We start from the raw sequence: 18,422 nt of genomic DNA, 5'->3' as shown, positions 1-18,422 counted from the left end.
ACATTGTGCCAAGTGTTAAACCTATATTTAATCTTAATTTTAATCATCTTACATAATTAAAAAAAAAAACATTTGGCAAGCTTATGTGTAATGCTATGTGTCACCATCTCATGGTGCCACATGTCATCTTATGAAATGACCAAAATGCCCCTGTGTCTTAATTTTGAGTTCTCAACCCAAAATAATTATTTCTCTTCTTCTAATCAATTTATATCAAATATAAATTAATTAATTAATCTTTATTAATTAATTTCTCATTAATTAAATTCATATTTAAACTTTTTAAATATAAATTTAACTTACCCATATACATCTAATAATCTAGATTTGGTTTCAAGTCATGCTAGGGACTTTGTAATCTAATTGCAAACCAAACCTATTTAATTAATCAATTAAACTCTTTAATTAATTAATTAAATCATATTTAATTAGGTGATAACTTGTGTATGTGTGTGACTTACTAGGCTCATCACTAATTGGCAATGAGATATGATATCAACTCTTAATATCATTAGAACTCTTTCTTACCATAAATGATTTCTCTAAATCATTTTATACACCTCATAGACCATGGTTAACACCTAGCATAGCATGCCATGGCCACCCAATCAGTAATAAGATTTATCTTAAATAAACCTATAATCATATGTTACCATGCACTAGAATCTCTCTGTTACAAAATCCCAACTCAAGCTAGAGTCATGGTTTATGTCAAACCCCATTTGCTATGAATATTATGTTCTTTTTTAATTCCAGTTCTTGGTTAAAAAGATTTTCTCATCAGAAACTCATTTCTGATTAAATCTATCTGTCCTAGCCAGGAACTTGAAATATTAAGAACAATTAAATAAACATAGGATTTTATCTCTATTTACTTAGAGGAACATATTCCATCTTGATCAATACCTACCTCCATATATAACTAGTAGGAGCCAACACATGCCGATATACCCATACATAGTACAAGTATGAAAGCAGTATCAAACTCAAACTACCTATATACAAGATAACTGTGCTATCTCATGTCTAAAGATTATATGCACTAATATAATTTATGACAATACATTGACAAGAGTAAACTCCATGTGCTTGTCATAAGTGTCACTAGTTCGGCCTACTTATCATGTATAAGTGCCTATCATGTTTATCATATGGCATGAGACTCACCATTCCATCTTATTTATATCTCATATAAATAACTTGGGAACAAACATGAATACAATCTTTCTGGATAAGTCATGTCCTTATTGTGAAGTATCCTCGATTGCGAACCTATTTATGATACTTTGTGCTAGAAATACTGTCACTCATATTCTTAACAACTTAAGAATAGAATTTCAAATAAAATATCAATGGACCTTTTCTATTACACATAAATATATTATGTAAACGGAAAAGTAAAAATGCCTTTTATTAATAAAAACATGTACAAGATACATACTAAATGATATGCTTTAGGGTATACTACTAACAGTCCCACCAATGCTCTTGACCTCCTTGATCTTCTTGCAATCTATTACACTGTAGTCCTTGGCATACCAAGGCAATTTTACAAGAACATGGACTTTAAAGTCCTCAAATAAATGAAATTACAACCCAAAATTATTACAACCTTTATAATACATGCCATTAAAATAAATTAATTAATTTACAACCCAAAGAAAAATAAAAGAAATAAATCCAATCACATTGGTCTTTTATTGTCCATGATCATCTATCATGCATATTATCATTTAATAATTAAATAAAACATACATACTAAAATTAAATTGAATATCTCATATTCAACTAAAAATTTAGATTTGAATCTCATTCAACCAAATTTAAAAATTCAAATTTGAATCTTATTCAAAACAAATTTAAAAATTTAGATTTAAATCTCATTCAAACAAATCTAAAAATTCAGATTTGAATCTCATTCAACCAATTTTAAAAATTTAGATTTGATTCTCATTCAAACAAATTTAAAAATTCAGATTTGAATCTCATTCAAATAAATTTAAAAATTTAGATTTGAATCAAAATTTAATTGTGTGATTAAAACTTCTAATTAAACATTTTAATTAGTCATGGGATGGGCCTTAGATCATACAATAATTGCACATTCAAAACCCATATACCTTGCGCACCATTGTGGTGTTCAAACCATGCGCACCATAGAGCACAAACATCATGCCGCCACACTCTTATATGCAACCAGCAATGAATCAATCAACTTTTGATCAAATCACACCATTAAATCAGATATTAAACAATCTAAATGACAAATATAGTGGCTCTGATACTAATTGAAGGAGCAGAAGAATGAAAATAATTAGATTAGAACATTAAATTCAAAATTTTTCTTCTAGGGTCTCATGCATCATGGAAGATTCATTATATTCCTAATTGATTTCAATGTTCAATTGCATATTAAAACCCTTTTAATATGTATTAGGATCTACATTTGCCATTTAAGATTTTAAAATTAATAAATTAATTCATTAGAACCCTAGATTGACAAGAATATGTGCACTAACCTTTTGATGTACTGTAGATGTGATTGATACCTTTGTGAAGCACCTAGGACCCCAATTGTTGTCCCTCTAGTTAGTCCACACCAAGATCACCAATGGCAGCCCCTTGAATAGCTTCTCAAGCCTTGCCAACCAATTAGAAATTAGGGATTTGCCTTTACAGAGGTTATAGATGTATATAGAATACTAGAAACAATTTCTAGCAATTTTAATTCAAGAGAATATGGGCAATTCACTTTGAATTGATGAGAGAAGAAGAAGAAGAGAGGAAGAAGGCATAGAGGTGGCGGCATTTATGAGATAAAAATCAAAATGTATATTTTATTCTTTCATTCTTTCCCTTTTATAATTAGGTCATCACTTAAAACCCTTGCCACATGTCATCTTCTGATTGCATCTTAATTTTAATTGACTTAATCACATTAAGCCAAGTATCAAAGCTAGGTTTAATCTTGACTTTGATCATCATGCATGATAGGAAGACAAATAACAAACCATGATGCCATGTGTCACCATCTCATGGTGTGACATGTCACCCTGTGAAATGACCAAATTACCCTTATTGTAATTTTGAGTTCTCAACCCAAAATAAATATTTCTCCTCTTCTAATCAATTTATATCAAATATAAATTAATTAATTAATCTCTATTAATTAATTTCTCATAATTAAATTTATATTTAAACACTTTAAATATAAATTTAACTAATACAATACATCCAATAACCTAGATTTGGTTTCAAGCCATGCTAGGGACTTTGCAATCTAATTGCAAACCAAACTTATTTAATTAATCAATTAAACTCTTTAACTAATTAATTAAATCACATTTAACTTGGTGATTACTTGTGTATGTGTGTAACTCACTAGGCTCATTACTAATTGGCAATGAGATATGATATCAATTTTTAATATCATCAGAACTTTTTTCTTACCATAAATGATTTCTCTAAATCATTTTAGGCACCTCATAGACCATGGTTCATACCTAGCATAGCATGCCATGGCCACCCAATCAATAATAAGGAATGCCTTAAATGAACCTATAATCATATGTTACCATGCACTAGAATCTCTCTGTTACAAAATCCCAATTCGAGCTAGAGTCATGGTTTATGTCAAACTCTATTTGCTATAAATATTATGTTCTCTTTTAATTCCAATTCTTGATTAAAAAGATTTTCTCATCAGAAACTCTTTTCTGATTAAATCTGTCTGTCCTGGCCAGGAACTTGAAACATCAAGAACAATTAAATGAACATAGGATTTTATCCCTATTTATTTAGGGTAACAAATTCCATCTTGATCAATACCTACCTCCATATATAACTAGTAAGAGCCAACATATTCCCATATACCCATACCTAGTACAAGTATGAAAGCAGTATCAAACTCAAACCACCTATATACAAGATAACTGTGTTATCTTAGGTCTAAAGATTATATGCACTGATATGATTTATGACAATGTATTGACAAGAGTAAACTCCACGTGCTTGTCATAAGTGTCACTAGTTCGGCCTACTTATCATGCATAAGTGCCTATCATGTTTATTATATGGCATGAGACTCACCATTCCATCTTATTTACATCTCATATAGATAACTTGGGAACAATCATGATTACAATCTCTTTGAATAAGTCATGTCCTTATTGTGACTCGATTGTGAACCAATTTATAATACTTTGTGCTAGAAATACTGTCACTCATATTCTTAATAACTTAAGAATAAAATTTCTAATAAAATATCAATGGACCTTTTCTATTACACATAAATATGTTATGTAAACAGAAAAATGAAAATGCCTTTTATTAATAAAACATGTATAAGATACATACTAAATGATATGCTCTAGGGCATACTACTAACAAGCTGAAACCACATGAGAGAAACTATCCTACACATGACTTGGAGCTTACTGCCATTGTATTTGCTCTGAAGATCTGTAGACACTACTTGTATGGGGAGAATTGTTATATCTACACAGATCACAAGAGCTTAAAGTATCTGGGTACACAGAAGGAATTGAATTTGAGGCAGAGGTGGTGGTTAGAACTGATAAAAGATTATGATTGCCTAATAGATTACCTGCACGGGAAAGTAAATGTGGTAGCTGATGCCTTAAGTCATAAAACTGTGGCCAGTTTAAGGATTTCTCCTTTATCCATGGTGTATGACTTGAGGGCCTTGCATGCTAATTTGGAGATTGATGATGAGGGGCGAATGGTAGCTATTTGGCAACTGAAGCCAGTACTGATAGAGCAAATTAAATAGCAGCTCAAACTGATGAAAAGTATCTAAAGGAGCGGAAGCATGGTGATTTGTTCATTAGAGCATTGAATTTCAAAATTTTTCTTCTAGGGTTATATGTATCATACCACATCTCTTATGTGCCTAATTAATTTCAATGTTCAATTGCATATTAAAACACTTTTAATATGTATTAGGATCTATGTTTGCCATTCAAGATTGTGAATTAACAAATTAATTCATTTAAACCCTAGTTTAAAAGAGGAGTTAGAGCACTAACCTCTTTGATGCACTATGGATGTGATTGGCACCTTTAGGAAGCACCTAGGGCCACAAGTGTTGTCCCTCTAGCTTGTCAACACCAAGATCACCAATGGGTAGCCCCCAATTTGCTTCTTAAGCCTTTGCTAACCAATTATAAATTGATTTCTTACCTTTAGAAATGTTGTATGTGTGTATAGGACACTAGAAACAATTTCTAGCAATTTTAATTCAAAGAAATTTAGGCAATTCTCTTTGAATTGATGAGACAAGATGAAGAGGAGAGGGAGAAGAATAGATGCTGCCACCTTTGAGGAAGAGTGTTATGTTGTGTTTTTTTCTTCTTTCTTTTCCCTTTTATAATTAGGTCATTAAGTCACTTAAACCCTATGCCACACGTCACCACCACAGTGCATCTTATTTTTAATTGACCTAATCACATTAAGCCAAGTGTCAAAGCTAAACTTAATCTTGACTTTGATCACCTTGCACGATAGGAAGACAAATGGCAAACTTATATAATGCCATGTGTCACCATCTCATGGTGCCACATGTCACCATGTGAAATGAACAAATTACCCTTATGTTGTAATTTTGAGTTCTCAATCCAAAATCGTTATTTCTCCTCTTCTAATCAATTTATATGAAATATAAATTAATTAATTAATCTCTAATTAATTAATTTCTCACAATTAAATTCATATTTAAACACTTTAAATATAAATTTAACTTATACTATACATCCAATAATCTAGATTTGATTTCAAGTCATGCTAGGGACTTTGCATTCTTATTGCAAACCAAACTTATTTAATTAATTAATTAAACTCTTTAATTAATCAATTAAATCACATTTTACTTGGTGATTATCTTGTGTATGTGTGTGACTCACTAAGCTCATCACTAATTGGCAATGAGATATGATATTAACTCTTAATATCATCAGAACTCTTTCTTACTATAAATGATTTCTCTAAATCATTTTAGGCATCTCATAGACCATGGTTGACACCTAGCATAGCATGCCATGGCCACCCAATCAGTAACAAGGAATACCTTAAATGAACCTATAATCATATGTTACCATGCACTAGAATCTCTCTATTACAAAATCCCAATTTGAGCTGGAGTCATGGTTTATGTCAAACCCCATTTGCTATGAATATTATGTTTTCTTTTAATTCTAGTTCTTGATTAATTAGATTTTCTTGTCAGAAACTCTTTTCTGACTAAATCTGTTTGTCCTGGCCAGAAACTTGAAACATCAAGAACAATTAAATGAACATAAGACTTTATCCCTATTTACTTAGGGTAACAGATTCTATCTTGATCAACACCTACCTCCATATATAACTAGTAGGAGCCAACACATGCCCATATAGCCATACATAGTACAAGTATGAAAGCAATATCAAACTCAAACCACCTATATACAAGATAACTGTGTTATCTCAGGTTTAAAGATTATATGCACTGGTATGACAATGTATTAGCAAGAGTAAACTACATTTGCTTGTCATATGCGTCACTAGTTCGATCTTCTTATCATGTATAAGTGCCTATCATGTTTATCATATGGCATGAGACTCACTATTACATCTTATTTATATCTCATATAAATACCTTGGGAACAAACATGAATACAATCTTTATGGATAAGTCATGTCCTGTGTGAAGTATACTCGATTGTAAACTAATTTATGATACTTTGTGCTAGAAATACTGTCACTCATATTCTTAATAACTTAAGAATAGAATTTTTAACAAAATATCAATGGACCTTTTCTATTACATATAAATACATTATGTAAATGGAAAAGTAAAATTGCCATTTATTAATAAAATATGTACAAGATACATACTAAATGACATGCTCCAGGGCATACTACTAACAGTATCAGAAGTTGCTAGAAGAAGCTTGGGATGGCAAGAAACCAGACTTTTCAGTGAATGATGATGGCTTATTATTACACCAGGGTAGAATGTACATTCCAAATGGTGTGTGTCACACCTTATCCCTACATAAGGCATGACATGATCTCGTAATATATCTAATGAATTACCGAACTTCGCCTACCGGTAACCCATTAAATATATTACAAGGGATTTTAAACAATTTCAATTAATTTTAAAGTGTAAAGAAATGATAAATAATTATTAAAGAGCTTTTAAATAAGATTTATATCATAAATTGTAATTTTTAATTAATTTGGAATTTTTAAAATTTTACATAAATTTTGGCATATTACCGTCTAAAAATTGAGAAAAAAATTGTTCAAAACCTGTTAAAAATACTTCCAACAAATGTATTATCCACAACTCCATTAAAATCAACATATCTTAATCTCAACAACCTCAAACAAGAGGGTAGCAATTTATTTTTTGTAAAATTCAAAAAGAAACTTAAATATTTCATTAATAGGAATAAACAAGTTTACATTACAAAAATTTACATGAACCAACAATAAAATTTTGAACTTTTATACAACTGCGGTAACACCCTCTGTGACACCCCTTACCTGTCTACAGTATAGCCGAGCAAGATATGCCACACAGTGTGCGGAGCACCATTGTAACACCCTCCCGGTAACCACTCCGTACATCCTACTGCTTATTCGGTGGTCAGTCCCATAGTCGGAAACGTCCTAAAAATATTTAAACTAAAGTCAGAACCAAAATTAACTCAAATATTAATAAGAAAAATTTAGTAAAAATTTTAGAAATAAAATACAACCAAGTCAAACGAGCCTATGCCCAAGCGAGGGTAACTGAGGAGGGAAGTTGCGGTTCTCGCAACGAGGAGCCCTAGACCTGGGGGAAAAATTATAAAATAATTTTTGGGACTTCAGAGAAGGGTTATTAAGGTTTCCATGGCATTAGAATGCCAAGAAAATACCTAGAAAAATTTTTCAATCGGTACAGACAATTTTGACCCGTTAAGCCAAACGGAGGGCATTTTGGTCATTTCGCCTTCAGAGGTGATTTTTGGCCGACTTGTCCAGTTAAGTAAATAATTATTATGACCCAAAATATGAATAAATATTGCTAAAAATTAAATTGAAATGTGGTAGAAAAGAAAAGGAAAGAAAAATGAAATAAAAAGCCAATTTTGACATAATGTGATGTCATTAACATACCCCCAACCAATCAAAATTTGACAAGCCTTCTTAAACCACTTAAAAGAGTCAAAATGAAGACCAAAATCACTAAAATTTCCAGCAGCCCTCACCTTCACAAATGCTCACCCGTAGCTCTCAAATCCCATAGCCAAACTTCCATTGATTTTCAACCAAAGCTCACTTTCTCTCTTCTTTTCACCATAAACCCTAAACCCCTTTCATTAAAAGTTGTCCACTCATCTTAGGGAAGTGTTTGGCAGCCTAGAAAGTGAAGGAAAGTGAAGTTTTGAGTGGGTAAAAATCTGCCATAATAAAGGTTAGTGCATATATGAAGTTTAAAACTCATTAGTTCCATGATCTATGCTTGTAATGAATGAAAAATTGTGCAATAATGAAACAAATCCTTGTGTAGCTCTACCAAAGAATTTAGGCAGCCCTATGGGAGATTGAGGTTGATTGTTTGATAAGCTTAGAATGGTTAGAAATCATGGTTATGATATTAATATGCATGGAGACTTAAGTAAGTATGTTAATCAAAGTGTATGAGTAATGAGTTTGGACATTAGGGTTTGTGTAGGTGAAATTGTGACTTAGCTTAGGAAATGGTTAGGGAACTTTTTAATGGTCAATTAATGACCATTTTAGGTAGGTTGACCCTAATTAGAACTGAAAAATTGGATTGCAAACTCAAGGAGAAAAATGCCCTATGGACAGCAGCATAGGTACTGAAATTTCAGTCCCTTTGCACTGCCATAACTTGGGCAGTGGTAGTCCAATTGGTGTTTGGCCATTTGGACATGAAACTAGGCTTATAATGGCACATTTTTTGCTGAAGAAAGCATGCCCAAAAGGCCAAAGCAAAAGGGTCAAAACCCAGCCACAATCCGGAACCCTGAAACTGAATTCTGCAGAATTTGCCAAATGAACAGTAACTGTTCATTTGGCCATAAGTCACTGTAGATTTGGTCAATTGGTCTGAAATTTTTACAGCAACAAGTTAAGACATAGACAAATAACTTTCATGAAGGAACCTACCCCAAATTATGGCCAGAACCCATTCAACCAAGTGACTCAAGTCACTGTTCATGCACTGTAGATATGGTAAAATTCTGCAGACTGCATATCCGGGCAGCTTGGGTTTTTGAGCCATATCTGGAGCTACAAAACTCCAAATGGAGTGATTCAAAAAAGGAAATTCAACTAGACAAAATAAGGAACAACTTTCATGTTTTACATTTCTTCAAATTCCAACAGTAACAGTGTCCAATGGAACAGTGAAGTTAGGGCACCAAAACTGAAATTTTCTGCTAGTGTGGGTTACACTTTGAAATTGCAAAAACACTTAATGCCAACAAGTTTTAAACACCAAATGTGGTATGTTGGGAGTGCCAAAGTTGATGTACACATTTTTATGCTAAAAGTCAACATTTTTGTTGACCAATGATGAATAGTAACACAAAAAAGTTGAAATTCACAAATTGACGGTTAAGAGTTTCAAATGCCCTAGTATACCTAACAAGATTGGTTTGGATAGTTTGGCATGCCAATAGGGTTCGATTAGCGATCGCACATGGCAAAAATGCCATTCTGTGATTTCATGGCTTTTAGCCATTCTGACTTTGCATTGAGACTTGGCCTTGTGCCTGATATCATTTACAGCTTGTTAGCTGTTCTGTTGCACACCGGGAGATGCATATGTGACCGATGGTGTGACGGCCCGAGGTACTAGGTACCCAGTGCCAGTTTACCCGTTATCCAGTCCAGTCGTCTAGTGTAGGTTACTTGGGGCAACCAAATGAATAAAAGTGAACAAAGTTAATGAATTAATGAATATACCAAGATCAAACAAAGAAAGCATACACATTGTATACACATTTATTTTCTTGCTATTTTCTTCTATTATATTATTGCACCGCTAAGCATTATTGCTTAGCGCGTTGCTTTTGCCACGCGTAGGTACTGGAGACCCCGATCGTGAGCCCAGTAGACCACAGACTGGGTGAGGCCATCCGACAGTTCTGCTCAGTGTCCGTGTCACCTCACTACCTGCAGTGCATCGGTAGGGCACTAGATGCCATTTTGTCATCTTGTAATTAACTTTTTATTTTCTCATATGTATTTAGGATTTATGTAATGTATTTTGAGGTTCATGTAAATAATAAAGATTTATGGTTATGTATGGTATTAATTTGAGTATTTAATGGTTGTTTATATATGAGAACCCTGAGAAAGGGATGTTTTGAAAACTGGAAAGGTTGTTGAGACCTGAAATTGACAAATTACCGAGATATTGATATTGAGTTTTATTGATGATATTGGAGTTTGAGATGATGAAATAAAAATATTGGAAGTGTTTTTAACAGGTTCCGAAGAACGGTTTTCTCCATTTTTAGCCGGTACTCCGATTTTCTTAAAAATTTTCGGAACCTCAAATGAAATAATACTTTTGATAAATGGTTAAAATAAATCATATTTCATAAATTAATTTGAAAAGCATGACACAAATTAAGTAAGGTATATTAGAGTGTGCCAAGACACCGTGTGGCATTACTTATTCGGTATCTTGTACGCAGTAAGGGGTGTCACATTTAGTGGTATCAGAGCGCGGTTTAGGCGTTTCTGGGCCTAGATTGAGTCCATACCATGCATTGCATTTGTAAGAGTCGAGGTGACACTAACACAGATCTGTTTATCTTTCTTATTTTGAATAGGATATGGATCCTTCCTCTCGCAGAGCCATTGAGGAGGAAGTGGAGAGTCATGCTCCACTGCAGCAGTGAGGCTGGGGCATGAGAGAATGCTCCACCAGCCGAGCAGAGCACCTCGGCCTCCACAGGCCATGTTCCAACAAATGGCCGACTTCTTTAGGCAGATGGCTGGGGTAATGCCAGCACCACCACAACCACCACCACCAGCTCCACAGCAGAAATCACACCTGGAAAGGTTAAGGAAGTTTGGAGCTGTGGACTTCTATGGAAAGAGAGAAGATGACTCATGCGTAGGAATTGGTTGAAGCAGAGCAGAGTACTAAAACAACTTCACCGCACTCCGAGCAAAACCCGAAGTCGCCATCTCTTTACTGCAAGACTATGCTTATGAGTGGTGGGACACTGTGTCCAGTGAAGGGCATCCAGAAGCTGTAACTTTGGATTTCTTTCTCTCGGAATTCAAAAAGAAGTATGTGGGGACTGTAGACCTAGAAGAGAGAAGAAGGGAATTTATTATCCTTAGGCAGAGTCAGTTGTCAGTGTCTGAATATGAGAAGGAAGTCGTCCGATTAAGCCGCTACGGAAGGAGATAGTCCCAAATGAAGTGAAAGATGCAAGAGATTTGAAGAGGGACTAAATGACAATATTAAGATCCAAGCTCACCGCCTTGGGAATCACGAATTTACCAAGTTAGTGGAAGCTGCAATAAAGGTGGAAAAAGTAAGAATTAGTGAGTGGACTAGAAGGGAGAGACAGCAGAAGAGGGGACCGGGTCAGTCTAGTTCAGCTCCTGCATCAGGGAAGAAGTTCAAGGGTCCTCCTGCACAGAGTTCGGGTCACCACGGGGCGAGTCGGTCACTCGGGGCCCAGCCACGATTCACCCTTAGGAGAGGTCACCCACACCATCGGTGGGCAGCTCTCCGAGGATGGGGTTCAGGACCAGCCTCGGCATCTTCTCGCATGTCCACACCGCCGAAATGGCATAAGGGGGAGTGTTTGTGAATGAGTTGTGGTTGCTTGAGTTGTGGGTCAGAGCATCGGTTGAGAAACCGCCCACGCAGAACCATTACACCGCTCCAACACAAGCGCATGCACCGCTCCCGCACCACCAAGGGGTAGAAGGTCCGTAAATCTGGTTGTGGGACCATCTCGCAGGCTCAGCATCCGAGCCGCAGAGAGGCCGGATAATGTACCACCGCCGAAATTATGCCTTGAGAGCTCAGGAGGAGCAAGATGCCCCGGACGTCATCAGGGGTACGTTCTTCCTCTACACTACACCTGTGCATGCATTGGTGGATCCAGGATCCACTCATTCATACATCTGCATCAATCTACCCGTAGAAAGGGGGATACTGGTAGGGGAAAGTGACCAAGACATTCTGGTCACTAATCCATTGGGTCACAGTGTGGTAGTGAACAAGGTATACAAGGGTTGCCCGTTAAGGATTCAGGGGTATGAATTCTTGGCAGACCTGATTGAGTTGCCCTTCCATGAGTTTGACGTGATTTTGGGAATGGATTGGTTGTCACGTCATCAGGCAATAGTTGATTGCAAATTGAAGAGGATTTCTCTAAAAACTTCAGAGGGTAATGAGATCACGCTTGTGGGGAAAGGATGATTTCTTGTCCAATGTCATCTCAACCATCACTAAAGAAGAATGATGAGAAAAGGCTGTGAAGCCTACCTAGCACATGTGGTGGATACTAGGCAGGCTAAGCCAAACCTGAGTGACATACCCACAGTGAGAGACTTCCCAGAGGTATTTCCTGAAGAGTTACCTGGTTTGCCACCAGAAAGGGAAGTCGAATTTGCTATTGAGACACTGCCGGGTACAGCACCCATTTCCATTGCTCCTTATAGGATGGCACCCACTGAATTGAGGGAGTTGAAAACTCAGTTGCAAGAGTTGCTTGATAAGGGGTTCATACGCCCCAGTGTGTCACCATGGGGAGCTCCAGTGCTGTTTGTAAAGAAGAAGGATGGGACTTTGAGGCTATGTATTGATTACCGGCAGTTGAATAAAGTGACTGTGAAGAACAAGTATCCGTTGCCTAGAATTGATGATCTGTTTGATCAGTTGAAGGGAGCAGGAGTATTTTCTAAGATTGATCTCAGATCAGGGTATCATCAGTTGAGGGTGAAGGATGTAGATGTGCCCAAGACTGCATTCAGGACCCGATACGGGCATTATGAGTTTATAGTGATGCCCTTTGGCATAACAAATGCACCAAAGAAGATTCATGGACCTTATAAACTGTATCTTTCATCCACACTTAGATCGGTTCGTAGTGGTCTTTATTGATGATATTTTGGTGTATTCCAAGACTAGGGAAGAACATGATGAGCATTTGAGGATTGTTCTGCAAACCCTGAAAGAAAAGGAGCTGTATGCTAAGTTGTCCAAGTGTGACTTTTGGCTGAGTGAAATTGCATTCCTTGGACACATAGTGTCAGCTGATGGGATTAGGGTGGATCCCAAGAAAATAGAAGCAGTGATGGAATGGAAGCCTCCCAGAAATACAACTGAGGTCAGAAGCTTCTTGGGGCTAGCTGGGTATTACAGAAGATTTGTGAAGGGATTTTCCCTAATAGCTGCTCCAATGACCAAGTTGTTACACAAGAATGTCAGATTTGACTGGAATGACAAGTGTCAGACCAGTTTTGAGAAATTGAAGGCTATGTTGACAGAGGCACCAGTGTTAACACAGCCAGTGTCAGGGAAGGACTTTGTGGTCTATAGTGATGCCTCACATAATGGGTTAGGGAGTGTATTAATGCAAGAGGGGAAGGTGGTCGCCTATGCCTCCAGGCAGTTGAGGCCACACGAACAGAACTACCCTACCCATGATCTAGAGCTTGCAGCAATTATCTTCGCACTGAAGATATGGAGGCATTACTTGTATGGTGAAAAGTGCTACATTTACACAGACCACAAGAGCCTGAAATATTTGCCAACCCAGAAGGAGCTCAACCTTAGACAGAGGCGATGGATTGAGTTCCTGAAGGACTATGACTGTGTAATTGATTACCATCCTGGGAAGGCAAATGTAGTTGCTGATGCTTTGAGCAGGAAATCCATGACAGCCTTGAGATCATTGAATGCCCGTCTATCTTTGGTTCGTGATGGAGCTATCTTGGCTGAGTTGCAAGTGAGGCCAAACCTGCTACAGCAGATTTTAGATAGGCAAAAGGCAGATGAAAAGTTAATGGCTATTATGAACAAGATCCCAGGGGGAAAAGCAGTTGACTATGGGGTGAAAGCAGATGGGTGTCTGTATTACAAAGGAAGACTGTGTGTACAAGATGATGGGGAATTGAAGACCAGTATTCTAAAAGAGGCACACACCAGTGTATATGCTATGCACCCAGGAAGTACAAAGATGTATCATGATCTGAAACTCCAGTATTGGTGGCCTGGCATGAAGAGAGATATCGGTGACTATGTGACTAAATGCTTGACATGTCAGCAAGTCAAGGCAGAACATCAAGTTCCATCGGGTTTGCTACAGCCTATACGCATACCTGAATGGAAATGGGATCGGGTCACCATGGATTTTGTAAGTGGTCTGCCTCTCACCCAGAGGAAACATGATGCAGCATGGGTAATAGTGGATAGATTGACAAAGTCAGCACACTTTCTGCCAGTTAGGACTGACTACTCACTAGAGAGGTTAGCAGAATTATATATAGTGAGATAGTTAGACTGCATGGAATCCCACTTTCCATCATATCTGATCGAGACCCAAGGTTTACATCGAGATTTTGGAAGAAATTGCATGAATCCTTGGGTACACAACTCCATTTCAGCACAGCTTTCCATCCTCAGACGGATGGGCAATCTGAAAGAGTAATCCAGGTAAACAATTGAAACCCATGAAATTGATACAAATATTGAACTGAAATGATAACAATAACGTGAAATACTTGTCGTGTCCTTGAGGATATCTTTGAGGAGTTGTGTCATTGAGTTTGAGGAAGTTGGGATAGATACCTCCCATCGCGTAATTTGCATACAACAATAGCTACCAAGCTAGTATTCAAATGGCCCCGTATGAAGCAATCAGTATAGGAGAAAATGTAGAACTCAGCAGGTGGACTGAATTGGGCGAAGACAAATCGTAGGGCTGACACAGTGAAACAGCCGAGGAGAAGGTGAAATCAATCAAAGCCAACTTAAAGATTGCCTCGCATGCATGTAAATCTTATGCCGACCAAGAGAAAAGAAATAGAATATGTTGTTGCCGATAAAGTGTTCCTCAAGGTGTCACAGTGGAAAATGTATTGAGGTTTGGAAGAAAAGGTAAGTTGAGCCCTAGGTTCATTGGCCCATATGAAGTCATTGAACGTGTGGGTCCAGTGGCCTATAGGCTAGCTTTACCACCAGAGCTGGACAAGATCCACAATGTGTTCCATGTATCCATGCTCAGAAGATACCGCTCAGACCCTTCACATGTCATCTCCAGAGAAGAAATTGAAATACAACCGGATTTGACATATGAAGAAGAACCTCTACGAATCTTGGCTCGGGAAGTGAAAGAGTTGAGGAACAAACAGATTCCACTGGTGAAAGTGCTTTGGAGGCACCACAACACCGAGGAGGCAACTTGGGAAAGTGAAGAAACGATGAGGCAACAGTTCCCTCAACTGTTTGCATCAGGTAAATTTCGAGGACGAAATTTAAATTAGAGGGGAAGAGTTGTAACACCCTCCCAGAACCACTCAGACATCCCATCGCTCCGGTGACCGGTGTCGGTCCGGACAGCTAGAACGTCCGGAAAAATATTTAAACTAAAGTCAGGAACCAAAATTAACTCAAATATTAATAAGAAAAATTTAGTAAAAATTTTAGAAATAAAATACAACCAAGTCAAACGAGCCGGTGCCCAAGCGAGGGGTAACCGGAGGGAAGTTGCGGTTCTCGCAACGAGGAGCCCTAGACCTGGGGGAAAAATTATAAAATAATTTTTGGGACTCCAGAGAAGGGTTATTAAGGTTTCCATGGCATTAGAATGCCAAGAAAATACCTAGAAAAATTTTTCAATCGGTACAGACAATTTTGACCCGTTAAGCCAAACGGAGGGCATTTTGGTCATTTCGCCTTCAGAGGTGATTTTTGGCCGACTTGTCCAGTTAAGTAAATAATTATTATGACCCAAAATATGAATAAATATTGCTAAAAATTAAATTGAAATGTGGTAGAAAAGAAAAGGAAAGAAAAATGAAATAAAAAGCCAATTTTGACATAATGTGATGTCATTAACATACCCCCAACCAATCAAAATTTGACAAGCCTTCTTAAACCACTTAAAAGAGTCAAAATGAAGACCAAAATCACTAAAATTTCCAGCAGCCCTCACCTTCACAAATGCTCACCCGTAGCTCTCAAATCCCATAGCCAAACTTCCATTGATTTTCAACCAAAGCTCACTTTCTCTCTTCTTTTCACCATAAACCCTAAACCCCTTTCATTAAAAGTTGTCCACTCATCTTAGGGAAGTGTTTGGCAGCCTAGAAAGTGAAGGAAAGTGAAGTTTTGAGTGGGGAAAAATCTGCCCTAATCAAGGTTAGTGCATATATGAAGTTTAAAACTCATTAGTTCCATGATCTATGCTTGTAATGAATGAAAAATTGTGAAATAATGAAACAAATCCATGTGTAGCTCTACCAAAGAATTTAGGCAGCCCTATGGGAGATTGAGGTTGATTGTTTGATAAGCTTAGAATGGTTAGAAATCATGGTTATGATATTAATATGCATGGAGACTTAAGTAAGTATGTTAATCAAAGTGTATGAGTAATGAGTTTGGACATTAGGGTTTGTGTAGGTGAAATTGTGACTTAGCTTAGGAAATGGTTAGGGAACTTTTTAATGGTCAATTAATGACCATTTTAGGTAGGTTGACCCTAATTAGAACTGAAAAATTGGATGGCAAACTCAAGGTGAAAACTGCCCTATGGACAGCAGCATAGGGACTGAAATTTCAGTCCCTTTGCACTGCCATAACTTGGGCAGTGGTAGTCCAATTGGTGTTTGGCCATTTGGACATGAAACTAGGCTTATAATGGCACATTTTTTCTGAAGAAAGCATGCCCAAAAGACCAAAGCAAAAGGGTCAAAACCCAGCCACAATCCGGAACCCTGAAACTGAATTCTGCAGAATTTGCCAAATGAACAGTAACTGTTCATTTGGCCATAAGTCACTGTAGATTTGGTCAATTGGTCTGAAATTTTTACAGCAACAAGTTAAGACATAGACAAATAACTTTCATGAAGGAACCTACCCCAAATTATGGCCAGAACCCATTCAACCAAGTGACTCAAGTCACTGTTCATGCACTGTAGATATGGTAAAATTCTGCAGACTGCATATCCGGGCAGCTTGGGTTTTGAGCCATATCTGAGCTACAAAACTCCAAATGGAGTGATTCAAAAAGGAAATTCAACTAGACAAAATAAGGAACAACTTTCATGTTTTACATTTCTTCAAATTCCAACAGTAACAGTGTCCAATGGAACAGTGAAGTTAGGGCACCAAAACTAAAATTTTCTGCTAGTGTGGGTTACACTTTGAAATTGCAAAACACTTAATGCCAACAAGTTTTAAACACCAAATGTGGTATGTTGGGAGTGCCAAAGTTGATGTACACATTTTTATCCTAAAAGTCAATATTTTTGTTGACCAATGATGAATAGTAACACAAAAAAAGTTGAAATTCACAAATTGACGAAGTTAAGAGTTTCAAATGCCCTAGTATACCTAAAAAGATTGGTTTGGATAGTTTGGAATGCGAATAGGGTTCGATTAGCGATCGCACATGGCAAAAATGCCATTCTGTGATTTCATGGCTTTTAGCCATTCTCGACTTTGCATTGAGACTTGGCCTTGTGCTCGATATCATTTACACTTGTTAGCCGCTCATTACACCGAGATGCATATGTGACCGATGGTGTGACGGCGAGGTACTAGGTACCCAAAGGTGCGGTTGACCCGTTATCCAGTCCAGTCGTCTAGTGTAGGTTACTTGGGGCAACCAAATGAATAAAAGTGAACAAAGTTAATGAATTAATGAATATACCAAGATCAAACAAAGAAAGCATACACATTGTATACACATTTATTTTCTTGCTATTTTCTTCTATTATATTATTGCACCACTAAGCATTATTGCTTAGCGCGTTGCTTTTGCCACGCATAGGTACTGGAGACCCCGATCGTGAGCCCAGTAGACCACAGACTGGGTGAGGCCATCCGACAGTTCTGCTCAGTGTCCGTGTCACCTCACTACCTGCAGTGCATCGGTAGGGCACTAGATGCCATTTTGTCATCTTGTAATTAACTTTTTATTTTCTCATATGTATTTAGGATTTATGTAATGTATTTTGAGGTTCATGTAAATAATAAAGATTTATGGTTATGTATGGTATTAATTTGAGTATTTAATGGTTGTTTATATATGAGAACCCTGAGAAAGGGATGTTTTGAAAACTGGAAAGGTTGTTGAGACCTGAAATTGACAAATTACCGAGATATTGATATTGAGTTTTATTGATGATATTGGAGTTTG

This window comes from Hevea brasiliensis, chromosome 12, assembly GCF_030052815.1.
Source record: "Hevea brasiliensis isolate MT/VB/25A 57/8 chromosome 12, ASM3005281v1, whole genome shotgun sequence".
Lineage (NCBI taxonomy): Eukaryota > Viridiplantae > Streptophyta > Magnoliopsida > Malpighiales > Euphorbiaceae > Hevea > Hevea brasiliensis.
This window is presented reverse-complemented; position numbering follows the sequence as displayed.